Source organism: Eschrichtius robustus, chromosome 10 (assembly GCF_028021215.1).
Source record: "Eschrichtius robustus isolate mEscRob2 chromosome 10, mEscRob2.pri, whole genome shotgun sequence".
NCBI lineage: Eukaryota > Metazoa > Chordata > Mammalia > Artiodactyla > Eschrichtiidae > Eschrichtius > Eschrichtius robustus.
In genome coordinates this window covers 111,624,973-111,645,400 of record NC_090833.1, presented here as the reverse complement: position 1 = coordinate 111,645,400, position 20,428 = coordinate 111,624,973, and the positions used below count along the sequence as shown (strand labels likewise).

At 56.3% G+C, this 20,428-nt stretch overlaps 1 long non-coding RNA gene across 1 annotated transcript; it reads left to right on the top strand.

Moving 5' to 3' along the window:
- The first annotated feature begins 4,474 nt into the window (after positions 1 to 4,474).
- Positions 4,475 to 20,414, top strand: LOC137770275 (uncharacterized). The gene is made up of 3 exons (XR_011075162.1): positions 4,475 to 4,591; positions 10,360 to 10,459; positions 20,346 to 20,414. It is a non-coding gene; the product is annotated as an uncharacterized lncRNA (long non-coding RNA).
- Positions 20,415 to 20,428: the final 14 nt, after the last annotated feature.

Sequence of the window (20,428 nt, the reverse complement as noted above, 5' to 3'; positions counted from 1 at the left end):
AGGCTCTCAACACTTCTTGCCGCTAGCAAGATGGAAACAATCTCTTTATTGGTCTCCTTTCCTCCCGTCTTGTCCCCTCATCCATCCAGGTTTTCTAAGACACAATAGCCGTGACCCTCATCCTTCTTAACCCCCTGCCTTCAGGGTCATGTTCAAAGACCTCACCTTGGCCCATCATGCCCCCTTGCACTCTTCCTCTCAGCCATGGTCAAGCCCCTTCTGGCCTGAACACACTCTTGCAAATGCTGTTCCTCTCCTGCCACGCTCCTTGTCAGGCCTCCCTGCTGCCTCTCCTAGCCAGCTCCCTCGTCCTCCTCAGCTGGGCTTAGACGGCATCTGTCACCTGCCCAACTCCAGTTCTAAGGTGGATGCTCTTTGTTAATTACTTCCTACACCAATAAACGGCAGGCACCGCACCCGATACTTAGCACCGGCTGGTACAGAGCGAGCCGCCCATAAATGCTCATTGACCCCCCTGGGCTCCCTACAGGATGGCAAGCTGGTCCCCACGTCCCTTCAGTGCTTCTGCCTGAGTCAACCTCTTCTGAGAGATAAGGGCAGCAAAGAGCCATTGTCCTTGCCAACATCAATGCCTCCAAATGACAAACACTTCCTGGATCCTCTTAAAATGCCGGGTCCATGATGGAAAAGTCCCTCCCAAAGGCAGATGGTAGAAACTAGAGGACTCTGGCCGGGGACTTCGAGCTCTAATCGCTCCCTGGAGCAGGGGAGGGTGTCATCACCCTCCATGTCTTCCGGAAATAGAGCCAAACAGAAATTTCTTCTTTCCTTCCTTCTCTCATTCAGTGAATGGGGACCAAATTTTCATCACCAGGAGGGATACACAGGAGCCTCAGACAAAGGAGTTTGTCCCTGAGTAGCTTAAAAAGGCTGGTGGGAACAGGTAAGACTAATTTAGAGAGTGCTTTGTGCTGTGGGAGCTGAAGACAGCAGAGACCCATCCCAGGTGTGCATTCTTAGCATTCCCTGGGGGAAAGGCAAGTCCTTACAATGGTCTGTCAGGTCCATGGGATCTGCCAGCACCCCTGCCCTGTCACCTCCCTGGCATCATCTCCCACAACTCTCATCACCCACCCCTCACCCCCGCACCGCACTCCCGCACGAGGCACCCCTGCGCAGGCACGTGTGCCCACAAGGTGCCTTCGCATTGGCTGTTCCCTCTGCCTGGAACACCCTTCCTCCCCTCACCCCCTGACCAACTCCCTCATCTCCTTCAAATCTCTGCTCACAAGTCACCTTATTCATGAGGTCATCCCTGGCCATCGCACATGGATCGAGCGCATTGTGGTTACTGAGGCTGCCTTGCCCATTGCTTGGAGGGACCACGGGGTCAGCGCGGTGCAGAACAAAGTGCCCTAGATTCGGGGTCAGACCAGCTGGCTGACTCTGAGTAAGCCCCCTAACCTCTCCAAGTTCGGTGTCCTCACAGGTAAGGTAGGGAGAATAGTTCTTGAGTGCCCTATTTCACAGGACTTCTGCAGGATCAAAGGAGACAATGCCTCACTCATCTTGCCTCTTGAAGATTAAATTGGATCCATAGGACTGATCCAAAAGGCAACTTTAGAATCAGTGTGCTGTCACCAAGTCCAGACTCACTCTCCCAGGCTCGGCCCAATGTTCCCTGATCCGAAGGGCCACTGGAGGGGAAGAGCTCCCAGGTGGCCCGGCTGCTCTGGGCTCCAGCCCAGCCTCACAGCACCTCATATAAAAGACAGCTCCATTCAGAGCAGGAGACATCAGGTATGTACTCCAAACACGGGGCCATCTTCTCTTTGTCACAGTGTTTCTTGACATTGCTAATTACAAAAACTATTCGCTGCAGAAAATGTAAAAAATTAATGCAAGTCTGTAGAAGAAATGTAAATCCTCTGTTATTGTGCCATCCAGAGAAAAACCACAGCTAATATTTGCATATACCCTCCCAATCGTTTTTCTACACATATAAAAGAATTAGATATTGTTAGAATTAAAGCTTTCATCATGTCTTATTTACTTTGACATTCGATGTTCCAGTCTTATTTATTTAGCATGAGATCATTAGCATTTTCCTATGTCATCAAATTTTTGTTGAGAATGTTATTTGGATGGCTACATGCTATCCTGTGCTAGAGCGCGAGCTATAACACAGTTGACCCCGTCACATGGTTAGGCAGTAGACTTGAGACTGTTGCAGCAGAGATCGGGCTCTTCTTCCTCGTCTTGCTCGTCTCTGCCTTGCCGACTCTCCTGGTCCTCATCCAGGCCTGTATGTACCAGGAAGAATGGGTAGCAGGGGGCAGAGACCCTGCCTGCCGTGGACAGGCTGCCTGTCTATGTGAAGACAGAAGACAATGTACTCGCAAGAAGCAGGAGCTCCATGCCGAATGAGGGGCTGGGAGGGTGAAGATGGGAGAGAGCATTTCCAGAAGGGGTGGGACGGCTCCACTAAGGAGACACTGGAGCATTTGCCACATGCTGGGGCTGGAATACACTGGTGAGCAGTGGGGCAAACGCTGAGTATTCAGCCAGGGTCGTGTGGCCAAGGGCAGCCAGACCAGGAGGATGCCGAGTTCCTGAGTGGGACCACGTCTTCTGCCTGCAGACATGATTCCTGCCCCTCAAAGCCTACAGCCTCGGAGGCAGACAGATACTAATCAAATAGCCTCACAAATAAAGATAAAATGACAACTGGCCCAGGAAGGAGAGGATCACCTAGGTTCCCTCAGGAGGCAGAAGTGCGGCCCGCCCCGTGCCGGAGGAGCAGGTGTAGAAGGACCTGGAAGAGCATCGGTCTGGAGGGCGGAGCGTCAAGCTAGGCCAAGCCCAAGAGGTAGGCAGAGCCAGACCACATGGGCCTGGTGGCCATGTTGGGTTTTGATCCTGGAAGGGATGGGAGCTGTTGGGGGTCTGTAAGCAGAGAGAAGCCAGGATGGGCTTTCCATGCTGCAGCGTTTGCTCTGGCTATGGAGGAAGGGCTGGCTCAGGGGAAGAGGTGGGGAACCAAGAGCGGGTGCAGGGCCGTGAGCAAGGGGCTGGTGCTGGAGCTGGGGCGAGGCCACGTGAGCCAGGGCAGTGGCACAGGGGATGGGAAGAAGTGGAAGAATTGGATCCATATTTAGCAGCTAGAGTCCAGAGGCTGGGTCAATGCTGTGACTCTCCAGAAAACCCCTGTTCGAGTACACTTGCTGGTTTAGCACCACCAGCCCGTTCGCATGAAGAGGTGCTCCCATTAGTGGGATGCCTCCTTAGACAAAGTCCTTAGCGGACGTCCTAGAGAAGAGGGAAGGAAGGAAGTGGGACAGGGCCCAGATGGGGAGTTGCAGTGAAGGACACGGGCACCAGGGGGCAGCACAAGGGTCTCAGGCACAGTGGGGGCCGAGTCCCACAGAAAACAAGGCCAGCCACCTTGGGTCACGTCACTTTGCAGTGTGTACACCTACCCTGGAAATAACGACGCCTGCCCTGCACCCCCAGTGCTGTTGTGAGCATGGCAGATGAGATAACTTTGAAGGACCCTGCAAACCCCAAGAGTCTGGGAAAAGAACTTGGCCATGTCTAGGCTGCGGCAAGAGTAAGGCAAGCTTCCAGTAGTCAGCCCTGGGGGACAGAGGTCCCAGGAGGAAGCAGAACACCCCTCACCCCCTCCCTCCCCTACCCCCATCTGAACTGGAGTCCCCTGTCTGCCGTCAGAACTGATCCTAAAGGCCAAGCTGTGGTTAGTGGGGGAAACACACGGTCTGGGGCAGGCCCCCCTGGGCTACTCCCATCTGGTCTGGGAGACAGATCTGGAAGAACGTCTGTTTCTACTTCTCCTCTCTGAGCCTCAGTTTCCTCATCTGTAAGCTGGGGATGCCCACATCTGCCCCACCGAGTGGCTGTGACGGTGTTGTGGCACGTGCTAGGCACTCAGTATGGGCCTTGCTGCTGGCAGCTGGAACTCAAGCCGCTGGTGGGTGGAGTGTAGGCTCTCAGCCTGCCGATACCGCTGCAAGGGGGTTCTCCTGCCCCCTCCACGCAGGCAAACTGCTGACAGTGGCGAAGCCACGTAGGCACGTTTGGAGGAAAACTGCTTTGGTTTCGGTTTTCTGCGTTTTCGTTTTGCTTTGTTTTTTGTTTTTTTAAAGTCTATTTGGGTTTGGTTTCGTCTAGGGTTTGGCCATCGCGTGTGCTTTGATTCTACTTGCGGCAGGGCGGCTGCGCTGGTTCGGGTCCTGGCCGGGAACGAGTCGCTGGAAGGGCTTTAGGACCCGGAGCGCGTCTTCTGGCCTGGCGCGTCCCCGTCCCCGGAGCCGCGGGCGGAGAGACTTGAATGAGAGGCTGGAGGGGATCGCGACTGAAAGGCTCGCGGTGGAATAGCTCCGCCGTCGCCAGGCAACCGCCCTGACGCAACGCAAAAAAAAAAAAAAAAAAAATCCCTTAAAAAAAAGAATAGTGCTGAGAATTCCCAGGAGCAAGAGAGAAAGGGAGGCAGAAGCCGGCTCAGCCTCGAAGCGGGGGCCTTGGGCTGCGGACGAGCGGGGAGCCCGCGTCGAAAGGAGGAGGCGGGGACCTCGGTGACACCCCTGGATTGGGCCTCGGAGCGCCCGGGAAGGTGGGTTTGCGGCAGGGCGGGGACGATCCCAGGTCTGGGGGCCGGACCGGGGGTGATGTGTCTGTGGCCGGTGGCACTGCCAGGGGAGGGGGCTCGGGGCGCCGCAGGTCCCCAGAGCTGGCAGTGGTGGGGAGCAGCCCAGTCCGGGGCTGGGGGAGCACGGACCCCAATGCGCCCTGAAGCGGACACCGCCCCCCCCCACCAGCCCGCAGGAGATGAGGTCCTGCCTCACCCGCTCCTGGGGGCATGCTCCCCTCAGGGGGAGCGGAACAGCTCGGCTGGACTCCCATCTCCCATATCCTGGCTGGCCCCTTCCAGGGATAAGATCTGGGTGGAGATGTGAGGTTTGAGGTGTGAAAGGGAGGAGCCCCACTCAGTCTCTCCGGGTCTACTCCCAGACTGCTGGTCACCTCCAAGCCCACCTGGTCCCCTCTGCCTACTTCAGGCTCAACGATGTGGTTATTCCTGCCCCAAGGGTGCAATCCCTAACTCAGGAGAAGTGACCCAGGGCACTTGGGCCCGAGGGTGCTCTGAAAGGCTGAGGCCAGTGTGATCAGAGGGAACTGTACAGCCAGAAGGGCCCCGGGGAATGAGAGGGTCAGCCCTGCGGCTGGGCACCCAGGTCACTGGGAGAAGGCGGGAAGGTCTGTGGCCCGAGGCCAGGGGGCAGGTGTCTCTGTGCACCAAGTCGGATTGGCTGTTCTGCTTTTTAAAAAATCCCTTATTGCTTGTATCTTTCTTTCATTCCCTGTCCCTCCGGAGAAGATCTGGAAGGTGGGTAGGTTCCAGGTCGGTGGATCACGGCCAGCCACTGTCTTAAACCCATAGGCGCGTTCTCCCAGATTAAGTTTCCACCAGCTCCCAGCGGTTCCTGGTGAATCCCAGGTGGAATGAGCCCAGATCCCACCAACAGGGCAATCCCCAAAGCGCCCGAGGGAGGCGTGGCTCTAAAGCAGCTTCCTTCCCGATGCCCCAGAGACAGTCCTGCCTCCCACCAGGCGGGATGGAGAGTGGAGAGCTGGGCAAAGTCCAGGGAGAGCAGAGGTGGCCTGACCGCGTCTGCAGGGTGGGAGCTTCTGCTAGCGGAGTTTTAAGGGGCTGGCAAAGCAGCCGCAAGCTGTTCTCAGAGTGCATGACGATGAGGGCTCTTCTTTCCTGAGTGCACTTGCCAGTCAGGCACTGCTTGAGAACCCTTCACACCCGGCGGTCATTTGATTCCCACAATCACCCTTTGCGGAAACATTATACCCCCATTTTGCCAATGGGTCTCCGAGAGATTCAGTAACTTGGTGCAGCTCATGGGGCTGGTGAAAAGAGCAGAGAGATTCAGCCAACGTGCTGACTCCTAAGGCAGTGCTCTCAAAGGAAGGCTGCCTTTGGACATCTGAGCAGAGAGGCCAGAGAGGGGGAAGAAACCAGTCAGACCCAGACCAAAAGACAGCTGGGGGACGGGGCTTGTCCTGTGACCTGGGGACATCCCTGGCACCTCGAGGGCCCTGTGGAGCCAGGAAAGCAGCCAGGCTCTGCCTTCGACCTGGCTGGCTTCAGCCCTGCTCCCCTGAAGCCGAGAGAGAGAAGGGTCCTCCCTCACCCCCCTTTTCCTCCTTGAAGACCCCCAACTTCTCATGCACTCGCTCCTGTCTTGTCCTCCCAATTACATGCGTGGATTTCCACTAAATTAACAGTCCCACCTCCGTGTCTACCCGCTTGGTCTCCTTCCAATATGGACTCTGGCAGGGAAGTAAATTAAGGCAGCGCCTAACTATTGCTGAGAGACACCCACTGAGCCCTAGGCCAGCGAGGACGAAACTGCTTGTCGGGCTCCTCACCCACACACGCAGGCGGCTTTCTTCAGGTGAATTTTGCCCATGGACAACTCCCTCAGCCCCACAGGAGCGTCTGGAATTCCCAGAACCCTCTGGGAGCTGCGCTCTCCCCGGCAATCGCTCTTTGCCTGCCTGGGGCATAGAGCTATTTGCAAAGGTGGAAGATGAATGATAATCGGAGCAGCTTGCTCCCTGGCTTGTAGACTAGGGGGACAGAGTTCTCACTCACAAATTGGAGACCCTCTAGGATTAACCAGGATGGCTCTTAATAGGCGCATGTACCCTGGGATTTGGACTGGGGCGAGGAGAAAGGAAGGAAAGGCAAATTCTGAAGAAGACCTCGAAGAGGCGAGCATGGGCTAAACGGAGGGCAGTGGGCATGCGGACCCGGAAGGATCTGGAGTTGGGCAAGGGGTGTAGAAGGAGCTTTGCCATCAGCCTGTAGAGTTTGAGCCGCCACAGGGGGTCAAGTTGCCGACAAGAGTTAGGAAGACTGCAAATGTCAGCTTCTACGTGGCTAGGACAGCTGCCCTGGTGCATGAAAGCCCGGTGCTTCCCCACTCTGCCCCCCAGCCCCTCCATGCTTGTCTCTGGAGAGGTGTGGGAGCGGAAGGAGAGAAGAGGACAGAGAAATGGAGAGGAGAAGTTACAAGTGTGCGCTGCCCCACTCCCGGCTCCTTTCCTCCTGAATGCTACCCGACGGTCCCCCCCCAGCTATGCTCGCCCATGAAAAGCTCCTTAAGGAAGGGAACGCAGAGCACAGCAGCTGGCCTCCCTGCGGGCACACCCCTCCAGGAAGGTGGGGGGGCAGTGAGCTCCCCAGCGTCAGGGGCCGCTTCACTCCTGGCCCCTGCCCAGCAGCCTTGGCAGAGCCCTGGGGAGGGGTGGGGTTCAGCTTCTCCCGGGGCACAGACTGAGCTCCCGCTTCTTCAAGGCCGTCTCTCCAGTATGGCCAGAAATTCCCCTCGGGTATCCTGATACACATGTGGGAGCTGGTCGTGGGTTCCCAGAGACTTTGTCATAGGGCTCGTCCCTTGGGACCTGGAAGGCCCAGCCCAGAGCCGATTTCCAGGTACATAATGGGCCCAGACGGTGACCTCCACAGAGGCCACAGCTCAGGGCCCACTGAAGGCTGAGCTGTGTTTCCTCATTCCAGGAAGCCAGCAGGGCCTGAGTGTGAGCCGGGCACTTCAGCCGCAGAAGGCCAGCTGGGGTGGTCCAGGGTGATGAGTGTGCAGGAAGGTACTAGATCAGGATCCTTGAGCGGGAGGCCACTTCAGGCCCTGGTCGCCCCTGTCCATCATCAAGTTAAAGTGACACTATCTCCCTCGTCCTGTGAGCATTTCCATGTGCCTCACCCAGGGGACACCGCCTTACTGTACACTGTCCTACTAGTTTGGTCCAAACTCTTAGGTTCTGTTGTGTTGTTGTTTGTTTACTTGTTTGATGGCAGCCACTGACAACTTTGAGGAAGGTGAGAGCAAACCTCCCTATCAGGCCGGATGGAAATAAGCCTCAGACTGAATTCTGCCACACACCTAGACATTTTTTGAACACTGTTTATTTGCCAACGGGTCCAGCAGAGTTCACACGGCCTGTTCTGTGGGCTCAGTGAAGTCATAGCCATCTGTCTCTCTAGGAGCCCCGACCATATCTCCCCCCGAGGTCTCACCAGATGCTTTCACTCTGCTCCTTCAAGAGTCAAGAGTGTCTCAAAATTCGTTTGGCCCGCATATCTTGAATACCTCTGTTTTCACCTAGGAGAATGCGCTTCTAACGTTTACTCTGCCCGTTCTCAAATGTCTGGTGCTGAGCGGTAAGAAAGACAGCCAAGCGCTTCCCAGAGCCCCCTCTGCAGAGGGGACCCTACACCAGGCTGCCAGTGCCAGCCGGGGTTGGGGTGTCCCTCGTTGAATGCGGCTGGCTGCAGCTGGCCCGCTGATACCACACAGAACATCTCATGTCTGTGAAGGGTTTTAAGATCAATCATTGACATCCCACCAAGGAAGCAAGACAATGGCCCTGTCCTCAAGGAGTGCAGTGTCTGATCAGAGCTGCCGACGAGAAAAGACCACTCGTGCAGCCCAGAGTCCTGGACAGACAACAGAGTGATGTCCTGCGCATTCCGGAGTGCACAGAAACGTGTGGGCTAACTTTAGTGGTTCTGCAGCCAAGGAGAGGTCCAGCCAAGTGCTGTCATGGGCAGGAGGTGACCGTCCTGTTAGAGGCCTAACTAAGAATTCACATACACTCTATCTCATCGGATCCTTCCAAGGCTTTGCAGTTGATTCCACTATGATCCCAAGGTCATAGAATTAGTAAGTCGCCGGGCTGGGCTATCAACCCACGTCCACCAACACCCATCCCTGCCCCATCCCTAACCTGCTCCATCTCTTTCTCCGGCTCCCGATTCCTACCCTCTGTGAAGTGTGAACCCAGGCAGCTCAGCAGCCCAGCTACGTTCAGCTCAACTGACCTGAGAAGGGAGCAGGGGCACACACCCTACTTTCTGTTCTCCTTGGGCCCCAGAGGGGGTGCAGGGCTGCACTTTGGATGAGCTGCAGACAGAGCTGGAATGGCCCCTCTCTCCCACATCCTTACGACGGGCCCTGCCCAAACACAGGGCAACTCTGAGGGCCCTCCAACCCCCTGAGAGGTCAGCACGCCCAAACAGACTATGCAGGTGAGGTGACCTACATAAGTGAGTGAAACTTCTTAGGAAGTCCTAGCCAAACCGTTGGGCTCTGGAACTTTCGATGCAGAGTAAAACAGAAAGCCAATCGTCCCAACAGTCTCCCATTTGAGCCGGAGCTGGTTGCTTCTGCATATTCGAAGTTGGAGCCCGTTATTCTGTGGACTCGGACAGTCCTAACTCTGCCTTGGATGGGGGCCGAGACAAATGCCAATCAGGAGGCACTTTGGTGGGGCGGACGTACCCCACGGGGGAGGATGTATAGCCCCAGCGTCTTTAGCTGTGAAATGGTGCCTGAGTTTCGCTCAGCTGTGAAACGTTCCCTGTTCTTAGAGCCAGAGCACCGGCCCGAACTGCCTTCTGCTTTGATCTCTGCAAATTGCTTTAAAGGCCACTCTGTGTCTGCTTTCTCCGCCCTAATCCCCGTTGCCATGGCCTTTGGCCAGAAGAGTCCTGCGGTCACATGCAGCAGTTGGCCGGGCGGCGACAGGCTGCCTCACGCATCCTGAGCATCTGCCTTGTCAGGGTTCTCACGGAGGAGAATCTCTGCCTCGGACTCTGCATTTCCCATGGCTCATCCCCCCACTGCCCCCGTGGGACCCTCCGATTCTCAGGCACCTTCCTCCCGGCCTGTCGGGGTGGAGCAGCCCTTTCCCAGGGCCTCGCGGCCTTGGGAGGGACACGGCGGCGACGCCGGGTGACCCGGCAGGCCCCCCGCTCCTTTCAGCGAGGCAGTAAATTAGATCTGTGGCTCCTGGGAGCCAGGGCCTCTTCCCGACCCACAGGGACGCACAACTCTTTCTTGGCGGTTTTCTCAGCCACCTCTTTCACTGGGCGAAAACGATAGGGAAGTTCTCCCCATCCCCAGCCTCGCGGCAGGAGGCCCGCGCGCAGTTCTCTGCGGCAGGGAGCAGGGCCCATCAATTATTCAACGTGGACCGAGCACTTTGTGCAGAGGCCTTAACAAGTATTTTTATAGACTCTTGTCTCACGAGGTCCCAGAGAGACAGAGCAAGGTTTCTAGACAATGGAAGCTGCACTTGGAGTGCGAAGACGCGGGTCTAAGCCCAGCCAGCTCCCCGAACAGAGCTGTGTGACCCCAGGCAAGCCTTGCAACGTCTCTGGTTTGTGATTTCTCTGAGGTCTAACTCTCAGGAAAGCCGCTCCAGCCCAGGCCATCGAAAGTGGGGAAAACGTTTGTAAACGGCAGTGTGATTTCCTAATGTTTGTGATTGCTCCTGTGATTCCAGGTGTGGACGCGGGAGCTCTGAGTGATAAGCTGAGCCATGGCCATTAGCACAGGACGTTGCAAACCGAACTTCACCGAGAGGAACGCCTGAGAGAACGCTGGTGAGTGGGTTCCTGTGCCCCCTGCCCCCTGTGGGTGCGATTCCATGACGAGGTGACAACCCCAACGGGTGCTGTGGTCTAGGCTCTGTGCTTATTGGGGAGGAAGGAAGTGTCAAGGCTGTTCCACCCAAACCATGCATTTCACAGGGGAGAAAAAGAGCCCTGAGGGGAAGTGAGTGGCCGCAGTCACTGGGCTGGGGGTGAGCATGGGGTCCCTGGAGCTGACGCCCCGGTCAGGGACTCCTGTTTCCCACCCGGGTTGGGCCTGTCCAAAACGGTGGCCCCATTCCCCTTCCCTAGCAGCAGTGCTGGGACTCCTGGAGCAGGCAGTGGGGGAGTGAGAATCGCAGCCCCCTGGGCCTCTCACCCCCGGTATAGAGGGCTGTAGAATGAGGTGGTGTTTGAACTAGGCTCAGAGACTCATCAAATGCAAACCTGAGGCTACGGGGAAAGGCTAAAACATCAAGTTGAGACCAGTCTCCCAAACCACCCCGGCCCCCCACTCAGACTCGCTAGAAACATTCTGACCTTGAAGCTGCAGGAGGTCTTCTACTGGGCAGGAAACCATCTGGAGGTGTGAATTTGTTCACTAGCTCACAGCACCGCCATCCTCAGCATTTATTGAACGTCTGCTGTTTGCAGAGCCCTGTGCTCAGGACACAAAAGAGAAAGGAATGCGCTTCCCATCGAGGAGCTAGACAGTGGTCAGGGAGCCAGACACTCCCACGGTTCAAGGTCATACAGACCAGGGTGCCGTGTGCGTGACAGAGGCCAATGCTGGAAGCAGTCAGAGAATGGCCTGGAAGGTGGGGTATCCTGGAGGGGTTTGGCCAGCCCTCAGATGAGCTTCAAAGCAGAGCTGTAGACCCAGTGAGAAGGGAGTTCCCCGAAGGGCCTGTGATGGACAAAGGGATAAAACCGACTGCCCAGAAAGTCCTCCTTCTTTCATTCATCCAATCACTCATTCATTCATCCAACAAGTTTACTGAGCACCTACTATGTGCCAGGCACTGTTCTGAGTGCTAGGATCACAGCAGTGAACAAGAGAAAGTCACTGCCCTCAGGGGACTTACATTCAATGTGTAACATCCTAGTTCTGTGAGTGAGGAGAGCTATGAAGAAAAAGGAAGCAGGGACATCTCAGTGGGCTGGTCAGAGCTGGTCTCTGTGGAGGTGATGTGTGAACAGCTGCGTGAGATCAGGGAGAAGCCAGTTGATGGAGCAAGGCATGAGGGCGGGAGCACAGCCTCAGGCTCTTAGAGGAAATGGCTGGAGTCTCACAATGGTTTGTGGCAGGAGGAATGATCCAGGCAGCAAACGGGTGGCTTCCAGGAAGTGGAAAGCGGAGGGCTCTCCTGGTGGCAGCTCGCAGCCCCTGCAGGCGTGCCCTCCCCTGAGGGGTACATCACCGGTGCATGGGAGGAACCCAGGTACCACTCCACTTCCCTCACTAGCATCCCAGAGCACACACGCAACAATAAAGCCCCCCCCACACACACCCCCCATCCCAGCTCAGTTTGCCCCCGCCGTGCACGCACAGTTTGTACCCAGGGTCCTGTCTCTGCACCATGCCTTCCCCGCCCCCCCCCGCCCCCATCTCTGGCACTCCCAACACCAGCTCTGACCAAGACCTGGAATAAAGATGAGCTGGGAAAGATGATCTGTGAAGGGCCAGACCAGCGGGTGTCCCCTCCTGCTTCGGTCACCATGGCAACCTCAGAGGAGGCGAGCAAACACGTTCTCTGGCAGCTCCTGGAAGCGCCCTGGTGACCGTGGGCCGCAGGGCTTTGTCCCCCAGCCTCTCAACCCCGGTCGTTAGGGCTCCCGTGAGTCTACAGAACACAGATGGGATTTCACAGCCTCCATCGGCCACCGGAGGTCAGTCCTGAGGCCCAGCCCTGCGCGCTCAGTTTAAGATAAACATCGGGGTTTTACGATTAAACCTAAAAAAGCCTGCCTCGTCCCAGCTCCACCTCCTTGTCCCAGACCTACTGACCTGTCACCCACCTGGAACGAAGAGGGACTCACTGCTTTAGAAAAGGAAAGCAAAAGGTTCAGGTGTGAACCGTGGCCTGAGCCACCCTGAAAGCTTGTAAAAAGCAGTGCAGACGCTGGAGCCCTCTCCCCCCCGCCCGCTCTGACCTCAGCCCGGCGGTAGCTGCAGGGTGGACGCTGCAACACCTCATTTCGAAAGAGGGGCCGGCTGAGACCCAGACAGGCGAGGCGAGGTGACTCCCCAAGTCTCAGAGCTCCCGCCGGAGAGGGGCTCCGGTCCCAGAGGACAGACCCGCAGCCCGGGAAGCAGGGGTCCCCTTTGTCCTCAGCCCTGGCAGCCCCTGAGCCACTCTCAGGTCACGGCCTGTGGGTAGAAGGTGGGGATGCGTGGCCCTGCCGAGAGCTGGCAGGCGGGCCTGGCCCGGCTGAGGCCGCCGTGGGTGCCGTCCCTCCCTTCCTGCAGCCCCTGCTCTCAAGACGCTGGGCGGCCCCTGAGCCCTGGGCCCGAGTCCCTCCAGTGAGCGTTTGAGGCCTGGTGACACATGTAACACACCCACAGAGCGGCTCTCTTTGGGGGACTGATGGGTCGGGCCCATCAGCCAGGGGCCTGAGGCCCACAGAGGTAGAAGGCAGATGAGCTGGGGCAGCAGCAAGCGCGGCAGCGGACACAGAGCCAGCGGCCCTGCCCTCACACCCCCTGCCCCGGGGAGTGGGCCCCGCTGCTGGCTCTGTGTCCTGCGGGGACATTTCTGCAGTGAAGAGTCGGCTACGCTGTGGCGAGGCCCTCCCGGGATCTGAATTTCCTCAGCAAGGCAGGTCTGGCAGGGGTGGGGTGTCTTAAGGGTCCGTTCCTGCCTTTACCAACCCCGCCCGCGCCCCCTGTGTGTTACCCACTGCTCTGCTGCTGCGGGCCAGGGCCGGGCTGCACAGCGAGCCGGGCCTCACACGCGTGGGCAAAGCAGTCTGCGCTGCGTGTATCACCAAGCCTAAACCCAGGGCGAGTCAGCTTATGCATGAGGACCCACGGGTGGCACTTCTGCTGGAAGGAGCGACATACGTGTCAATTTATCCCTGTGGAAAACTGTTACTACATCCTCATCAAGCGTTGCCTGTAGTAGATCGTAATTTAAGAAACATATCAGGGACTTCCCTGGTGGTCCAGTGGTAAAGAATCCGCCTTCCAATGCAGGGGACGCGGGTTCCATCCCTGGTCGGGGAACTAAGATCCCACCTGCCGTGGGGCAACTAAGCCCACGCGCCACAACTAGAGAGAGAAAACCCCCATGCCACAACTAGAGAGAAGCCCACGCGCCGCAACGAAGATCACGCATGCTGCAATTAAGACCTGACGCAGCCAAAAATAAATAAATAAATATTTTTTTTAAAAAAAGACAAGAAACATATCAACTATGAATGTAGATGGACTCTTAGTAAAAGCTTCTTTGAGTCCACAATGGTCATCCGCTCTCTGGTTCTCAATTGGAGGTGGCACCCTCTAAGGGACACGTGGAGATGGGGGGACGGAGCCTCTTTTGGTATTCAGGTTGTTTTATGACACTGCTTAGCTCTCACGTCATATGCTTTGCCTCCCCAAATGAACTGTATGTTCCCCCTCATTTCAGTCAGCGCTCTTGGCTATAAGCAACAGAAAGCAGTGTTATCGTAAGGTGTACACAGAATTGGCAGGAGGTAGAGACCCAAGAGAGAAAACAGGCAGAATTGGGGCAGCTCAGAAAACCGAGAGGCGAGAGGGCCCGTAGTGATCTGTCTGAGACCCACTCATCGGGGCACTAGGTTTTTATTCACACAAACACCCCCGCCCGGAACACTTCTGACACCAGATGTGTGAGTTTCCCACCCCAAACGATCCTCCAGTTCTCTGCAGACACCAACTGGGTGTTCTACGATTTAACTCAATTTTGACACTATCCACGTAAAGGTAGCGTCAGATCCCACAAGTTAAGGGCTCAGTCCCACAAGACTGTCCCCCACTTCACACACCAATTGCAAGTCCCAGGTTGTCACCTGAAATTCTGACCAACTGGCTGTAAACCAGGAATTGCCCACAACCCCTTCCTCAGATTCAGTCATCTGTTAAATAGCTCACAAAACTCAGGGAAGCATTTAGTACTTGTATTTACCACCCACATGAAGAGGTCCATAGGGGGAGGGGTGCAGAGCTCCCGTGCCCCCTCCAGGCGTGCCATCCCCCCAGCACCTCCGCGTGCTCACCAACCTGGAAGCTCTCAGAAGCCCTTCAGTTGGGGTTTTATGGAGACCTCACTGCATAGGCATGATTGATTAAATCATTGGTGGTTGGCGATTAGGTCAACCTCCAGCCCCTCTCTCCTCCCCAGAGGTCAGGGATGGGGCTGGAAGTTCCAACCCTCTCATCACGGGTTGGTTCCCCTGGCAACCAGCCCCCATCCTGAGTGGTTTCCAACAGTCACCTCATTAACATAAACTCAGGTGTGGTAGAAGGGGGCCTCTTATTAATAACAGACGACACTCTTTCCACCTGAATGCCCTGGAGCTGTTTCAAGAAGTGGGAAGAAAACTGAGATACTCTAACAAAAAATACTCTTATTGCTTTCATCATGTAGAAAATTACAAGAGTTTTAGGAGCTCTGTGTCAGGAACCAGGGATGGAGACCAAATACATATTTCTCACTATATTACAATATTACCCTCCCACAGTCCTTCAGTAAGGATGGTTTGCCTAAAATGACGCCACATCCCCTGCACTTGACATCTTCCTCCAAGGCTCAACGTCCCTCCATCCTGGCCTCACATGCCCCAGACTCAGAATCCTGGGCCTGAGCATCTGATTGGCCAAGCTCAAGTCTCATGCTCAACTGTCAACAAATATCCACTGTGTCATTTTATGTTCTTTGTCCAACACACGCTTATGTTGGTTCCAAATGTCAGGAACCCGGTTCAAAGTAGGAGGATATATAAAGGCTCTATAATCAAGGTCAGGTGGAACTGCTTCCCACAGGGCCCAGTTGAGGGCCTCAAGCTATCTCATCTGCTTGGCTTCGTTTGCTAGGCAGACCCTCTCCCTGCGGTGAGCAGCGGGGCCACGGCCGGCTTCTGGGTGGTTCTGACACAGCCACCCAGGGGGGCTCTGATGGGCCAGTTTGAGTCATGTGGCCACCCTGAGGCGAGAGCTGTGACTTCCTCACAGGAAACAGAAATGCTCTTTCCAGGGGAGGGAGGGGACACTGGGCAGAAGTCACCTCACCTCACGATGCTGGACCTGGAGGAGGTGGCCGAGCTGTCCCTCTCCGTGTGCCAGCTCCCAGTCCTGCCACCTGATGCAGGGTCTCCTAGGGCCTGACAGCCTGTGTCCAGGCGCCCGAGGTCAGGGCAGGTCTCGTGAGGACAGGCGGGGAAGCCCAGCTCCCCTCTGCCTCGCTGAGCCCATCCAGATGCGGGGGGTGAGGCAACCGTGCTCTTTGCTTGTTCACTCACAAACATTTAAAGAGAGCAGCTTGGCCCCTAAGGGCTGGGGGTTCCAGGGTGCAGAGCCTGGTCCTCGCCCTCTTGAAGCTCAGAGTCCGACAGAGGAGACCATGGAGAAAGTTCCTGGTAGAAATGCTGTGGCCTGAGAGGGCCGCTGAGCCCAGCGTTATGAGCCAGCCTGGAGCCGGACTGCAGGGTTTCGAATCCCACCTTCGCACTTAGTTCTGTGACCCCGGGCAAGCTACTCAGCCTCTCTGTGCCTCAAGTCTCCTCATCTGGGTCATGGAGACAAGAATCATATTGCCTCGTGGGGGCACTGTGAGGATTAAATGTGTTCGTGCACATTAGCTCTTAGAACAATGCCTGGAATGACCCGCTCTGAGTAAGCGTCAGCTAATATTGTTGGGATGACATAATTGTTTCCCCGATGTGGTCTCGTTGCATCCCGGGGGCACACACAGCTTGGGCAAGTCAAGGAAAACTTGAAGGGGAAAATCCCTGAGAACTGAGGCAGAGAAGGGAGGGAAGGGCATTCTAGGCTGAGGGAACAGCTTGTGCAAAGTCACGGGGGCCGTGACAGGGCCTGGTACTCAGTGTTGGAAGGATTGCGTATCATGGAGAAGAAACGAGAACCCCGTACTGGAAGGAGCAGGCCCGAGCCTGGGGATCCAGACGGGGAGAGAGTGGCTTCGAGTTTCTTAGGAAAACGTAGGGCAAGAGGGAGGAAGGGAGTGAGTGTCCCTTGAGAGAGGGAGGGAGAGACAGAGAGAGTGAGACAGAGAATGGGTCAGCGCATCCTTCCCTGCCCTCGGAGCCCATCTAGGAAGTGGGTTTGGAAGTTGTCCAAGTGGACGGATTAGGTCATGATGAGATAGGGTGTTGGCCGAATGACGGGGCTGCGCCCACCTGGCTCCCCCAGCAGCTGGGGGAATTAGCTCATGGCTGGCACGGCAATCTGCGTGGCAGCAACGGTGCGCCCAGAGCGAGCCAGGAGCATGTTTGGACAGCAGTCCTTGTGTGCTGCGTGGGTCCCGAGTGCTGGCACATTGCTGCTGCAGGAAGGCTGACGTGCCCCCGGGGGTTGTCTTCTGCTTCACGAATTTCGTGTTCCCCTGCAGCCCGGTGGCCTGCCTGGCGGGGCATGCCTGGGCCTGGTCGGATTACCATCTGGCCTTGTTTTTCCGGATGCCTCAGGCCCCAGGTCTGGCAGCATCCTGTGGCTTCCCTCCTCGGGCTCTCTGCCTCTGCCACGTCCCCAGTGAGTGTCACTTTGTCTAGGGCTTACTGTAGACCAGGCACTGTGAAGGACTCGATATTTGTCACTTTATGTAATATTCAAAATGACCTGTGAGGTTGATGTTATTACCCTGGGGCTGTGGCTTCGTGAGCCAGGGACCTGGGCAGCCCACAGGGCCCTTGAAAATCTTTTTTTCTTTTTTTAAATTAATTTATTTAATTTATTTATTTTGGCCGCATTGGGTCTTCATTGCTGCGCGCAGGCTTTCTCTAGTTGCGGCGAGCGGGGGCTGCTCTTCGTTGCGGTGCGCGGGCTTCTCATTGCGGTGGCTTCTCTTGTTGCGGAGCACGGGCTCTAGGCATGCAAGCTTCAGTAGTTGTGGCTCACGGGCTCAGTACTTGTGGCACACGGCTCAGTAGTTGTGGCGCACGGGCTTAGTTGCTCCACGACATGTGGGATCTTCCCGGACCAGGGCTTGAACCCGTGTCCCCTGCACTGGCAGGCGGATTCTTAACTACTGCGCCACCAGGGAAACCTGAAAATCTTTTTAGTTAGTACTTTTTAACGAGGCGCCCTGATTGCATTTTGCACCAACCCCAGCAAATTGCATAGCTCGTCCTGGTTCTCCCCACTTGTCAGGAGAAGACACAGAAGCACAGAGTGGTCATGCCCAAGATCACAGAACTGGGACCCTGGGGGGCTGACCCCAAGGCCTATGCCCTTTACTAGAAAGAGGCTGACCCGAGTCCCTCAACCTTCCCAGCCTCGATTTTGCCATTCTCGAAATGGGGTGACCCCTCCTGCTTCTCGGGGCAGCTCTGAGGCTGGAGAGAGGACGTGCACACTCGCTAAAGCTCAGCCGATCAAGGATCAGCGCCGCTGATTCTCAGCGCACTGGCGTTCCCGCCAGTGTTTCCAAGCCATCCTGACGCCTTCTATGCAGGTCTTCTCTGAACTGATTTAGAAGCCACTAATTAAAATAAGCTCCCCCTGCCCCCCGCCCCCTGCCCAGGAGGCAGCTACAAGAAAGCAGTCGTAGCTGTCCCCTCCACACCGCCCCCTACCCCGCCGCACTGAAGGAAGGCCCTTCCTAACAGGTCCTCCCTCCCTCTGCAGGCAGGGTGCAGGTGGTGGAAAGGGGGAGGGAGACAGACATCCCAGAAGCTTCTTCTGCTCACAAATCTCAGGGCTCATCTGCGACTAGATCTTCTCCAAAAAGCTTCGCTGGAAATAACCAGCGCTCCTGGTCAGTGGAGGACGCCCTGTAGGTTAAAACCACCCCGGCACACTCCAAACAGACTCTGGCACCTCAGCAAAGAGGCAGACGGCGCCTGGGAGGGGCCTCAGACTGCGGCTAATAGGTCTTTAGATTTGGAGAGATTCTTAAGAGGCCTGTGTGACGGTGAGGCCGCACAGAAGACCCCCATGAGAATACCCCAGATTTGCAGGGCATGCTAAGCCTGCAGAGGGTACATACAAACCTTAGTTCTGCCGCTCCCCCAAACCTAGGAGGTTGGTATTATCACCCCCATTTTACAGGTGAGGAAACTGAGGCTCAGCAAGCCTGGCAGCACCTACGGCTGGACCATCTGATCCCAAGTCTAGTGTTTCTGTCTCAAGACCAGCGGTTCTCAACCCTGGTCATCTCAGGTTACTTGGGGAGCTTTAAAATATGCTGATGCCTAAGTCCGGCCACAGACTTCCTGAATCAGGACCCCTGGGATGGCCATGGGACTTGTGTTTGTGGAGGTTCCTCAGGGGATTCTCATGCGTGTGGCTGGAGGCAAGAGCCAGGTTTCTGTGCTGTTGGTTGGGGTGGAAGATTTCTTCTCATTCCCGGGGCCAGGCGCAGAGCATCCCTCTGGTCAGATGCCACTGCAGGAAGGGGTTGCAGGAACCATCCAGAAAGACAGCAAGCTCAGCTCTTCTTGAGTAGTTCCAAGCCTCAGTGAGAGAGGAGCCCACAGTCTCCCTGGTGGCCCAGCCTGCCCACCATCGCCCCATGCCTGGTCCCCATCACCCCAGACAAGCAATCACAACTCTTAGTTTCAGCTTTTCTCCTCAGGCACACACAAGTCAATAAAAATCTCTTCCTTCCCCGCCTTTTCCACACCAAGGGCGGCATCCTCTCCAGGCTGCGAATATATATTTTGTTTCATGTACGCTTTATCTTGGACATTGTTCCAGACTGATTCAGTCTTTTTCACGGCTGCACGCCCTCAGCACAGATTTTTAAAGCTCACCCTGAAAGCCAAGGGCTCCTCTCCTTGGCCCAAGTCAAATGTCTCCTACTCTGATGGCCCATCTCCACCTGCCGGACGCCGTGGGATATGGAGGCTGGGAGCCCAGGGCCTAATTCTGGCTCAGAGCTACTCCTCTGCCTTGTGACTCCTAATTATGGGGCAAGGGCCTGGCTCACACCTCCTCCCAGGGGGTGGGAAGGCCAAAGCGGATCAGAAGACTGCAGCCCCGGCCGGGGAGGCGCTGCTGTGTGGGCGTTTTAGGTGAATGTGAGAACCATCTTTCTAGAAGATGAGTCACCGCCTCGCTCCGTTTAACAATCCGCCCGAGTGCAGTCGGCTCTCCCTCAGCTGCTGCAGGTTTACTTGCTTCCTCCTCTGACGAGGTGAGAGATAAGGTGCTGTTCTTGGGGAAGGAAGCTGGGAGTGTGCAGCTGGGAGTGTGCAGGAGGACTTGCCCCGAAGGGCTGGAGCCTAGGACGGGGCTGTGGTGGACGGGGCGGGGCGGGGTCGGGGGGTCCCTGGACCCAAGGCTCACCTGCGTCTGCATGGGGACCCCCTCCGCCCCTCCAGACAGCCTGCGCTCAGAGAGGCCTGAGACCGGCTCTGTCCTTGCTAATCACTGGGAGCTCTTGGGTGAGTCATTTAACCTCTGGAGACTCAGGCTCCTCGTGTGTAAAATGGGGACAAAAAGAAGTAATTACAGACTTGCAGTGAGGAGTAAATGAGATAATAGAGGTGGAAACATTTCATAAATGGTGAGACAGTGTACAAAGTCAATACTTTTATGATTAACTTTTTTGCATGGACTTAGGGCGTTGAAGTAGCCTCTCTTCCAGTCCTGAACTAGCAGCCAGCAGCCCCGTGTCTCCCTGAGCCTCAGTGTCGCCTTCTGAGGCCGCATCGAGGGGAGGGATCAGCGCTGACATGGTTCCAATCCTTCCTGCAGGCCTCACACCAGCCAGCAGCTTCTCGCCGCCTGCCCTTCCCTGTGCAGAGGGGGCTCTGTCCCGCACCCCCTCCAGTCTTCCA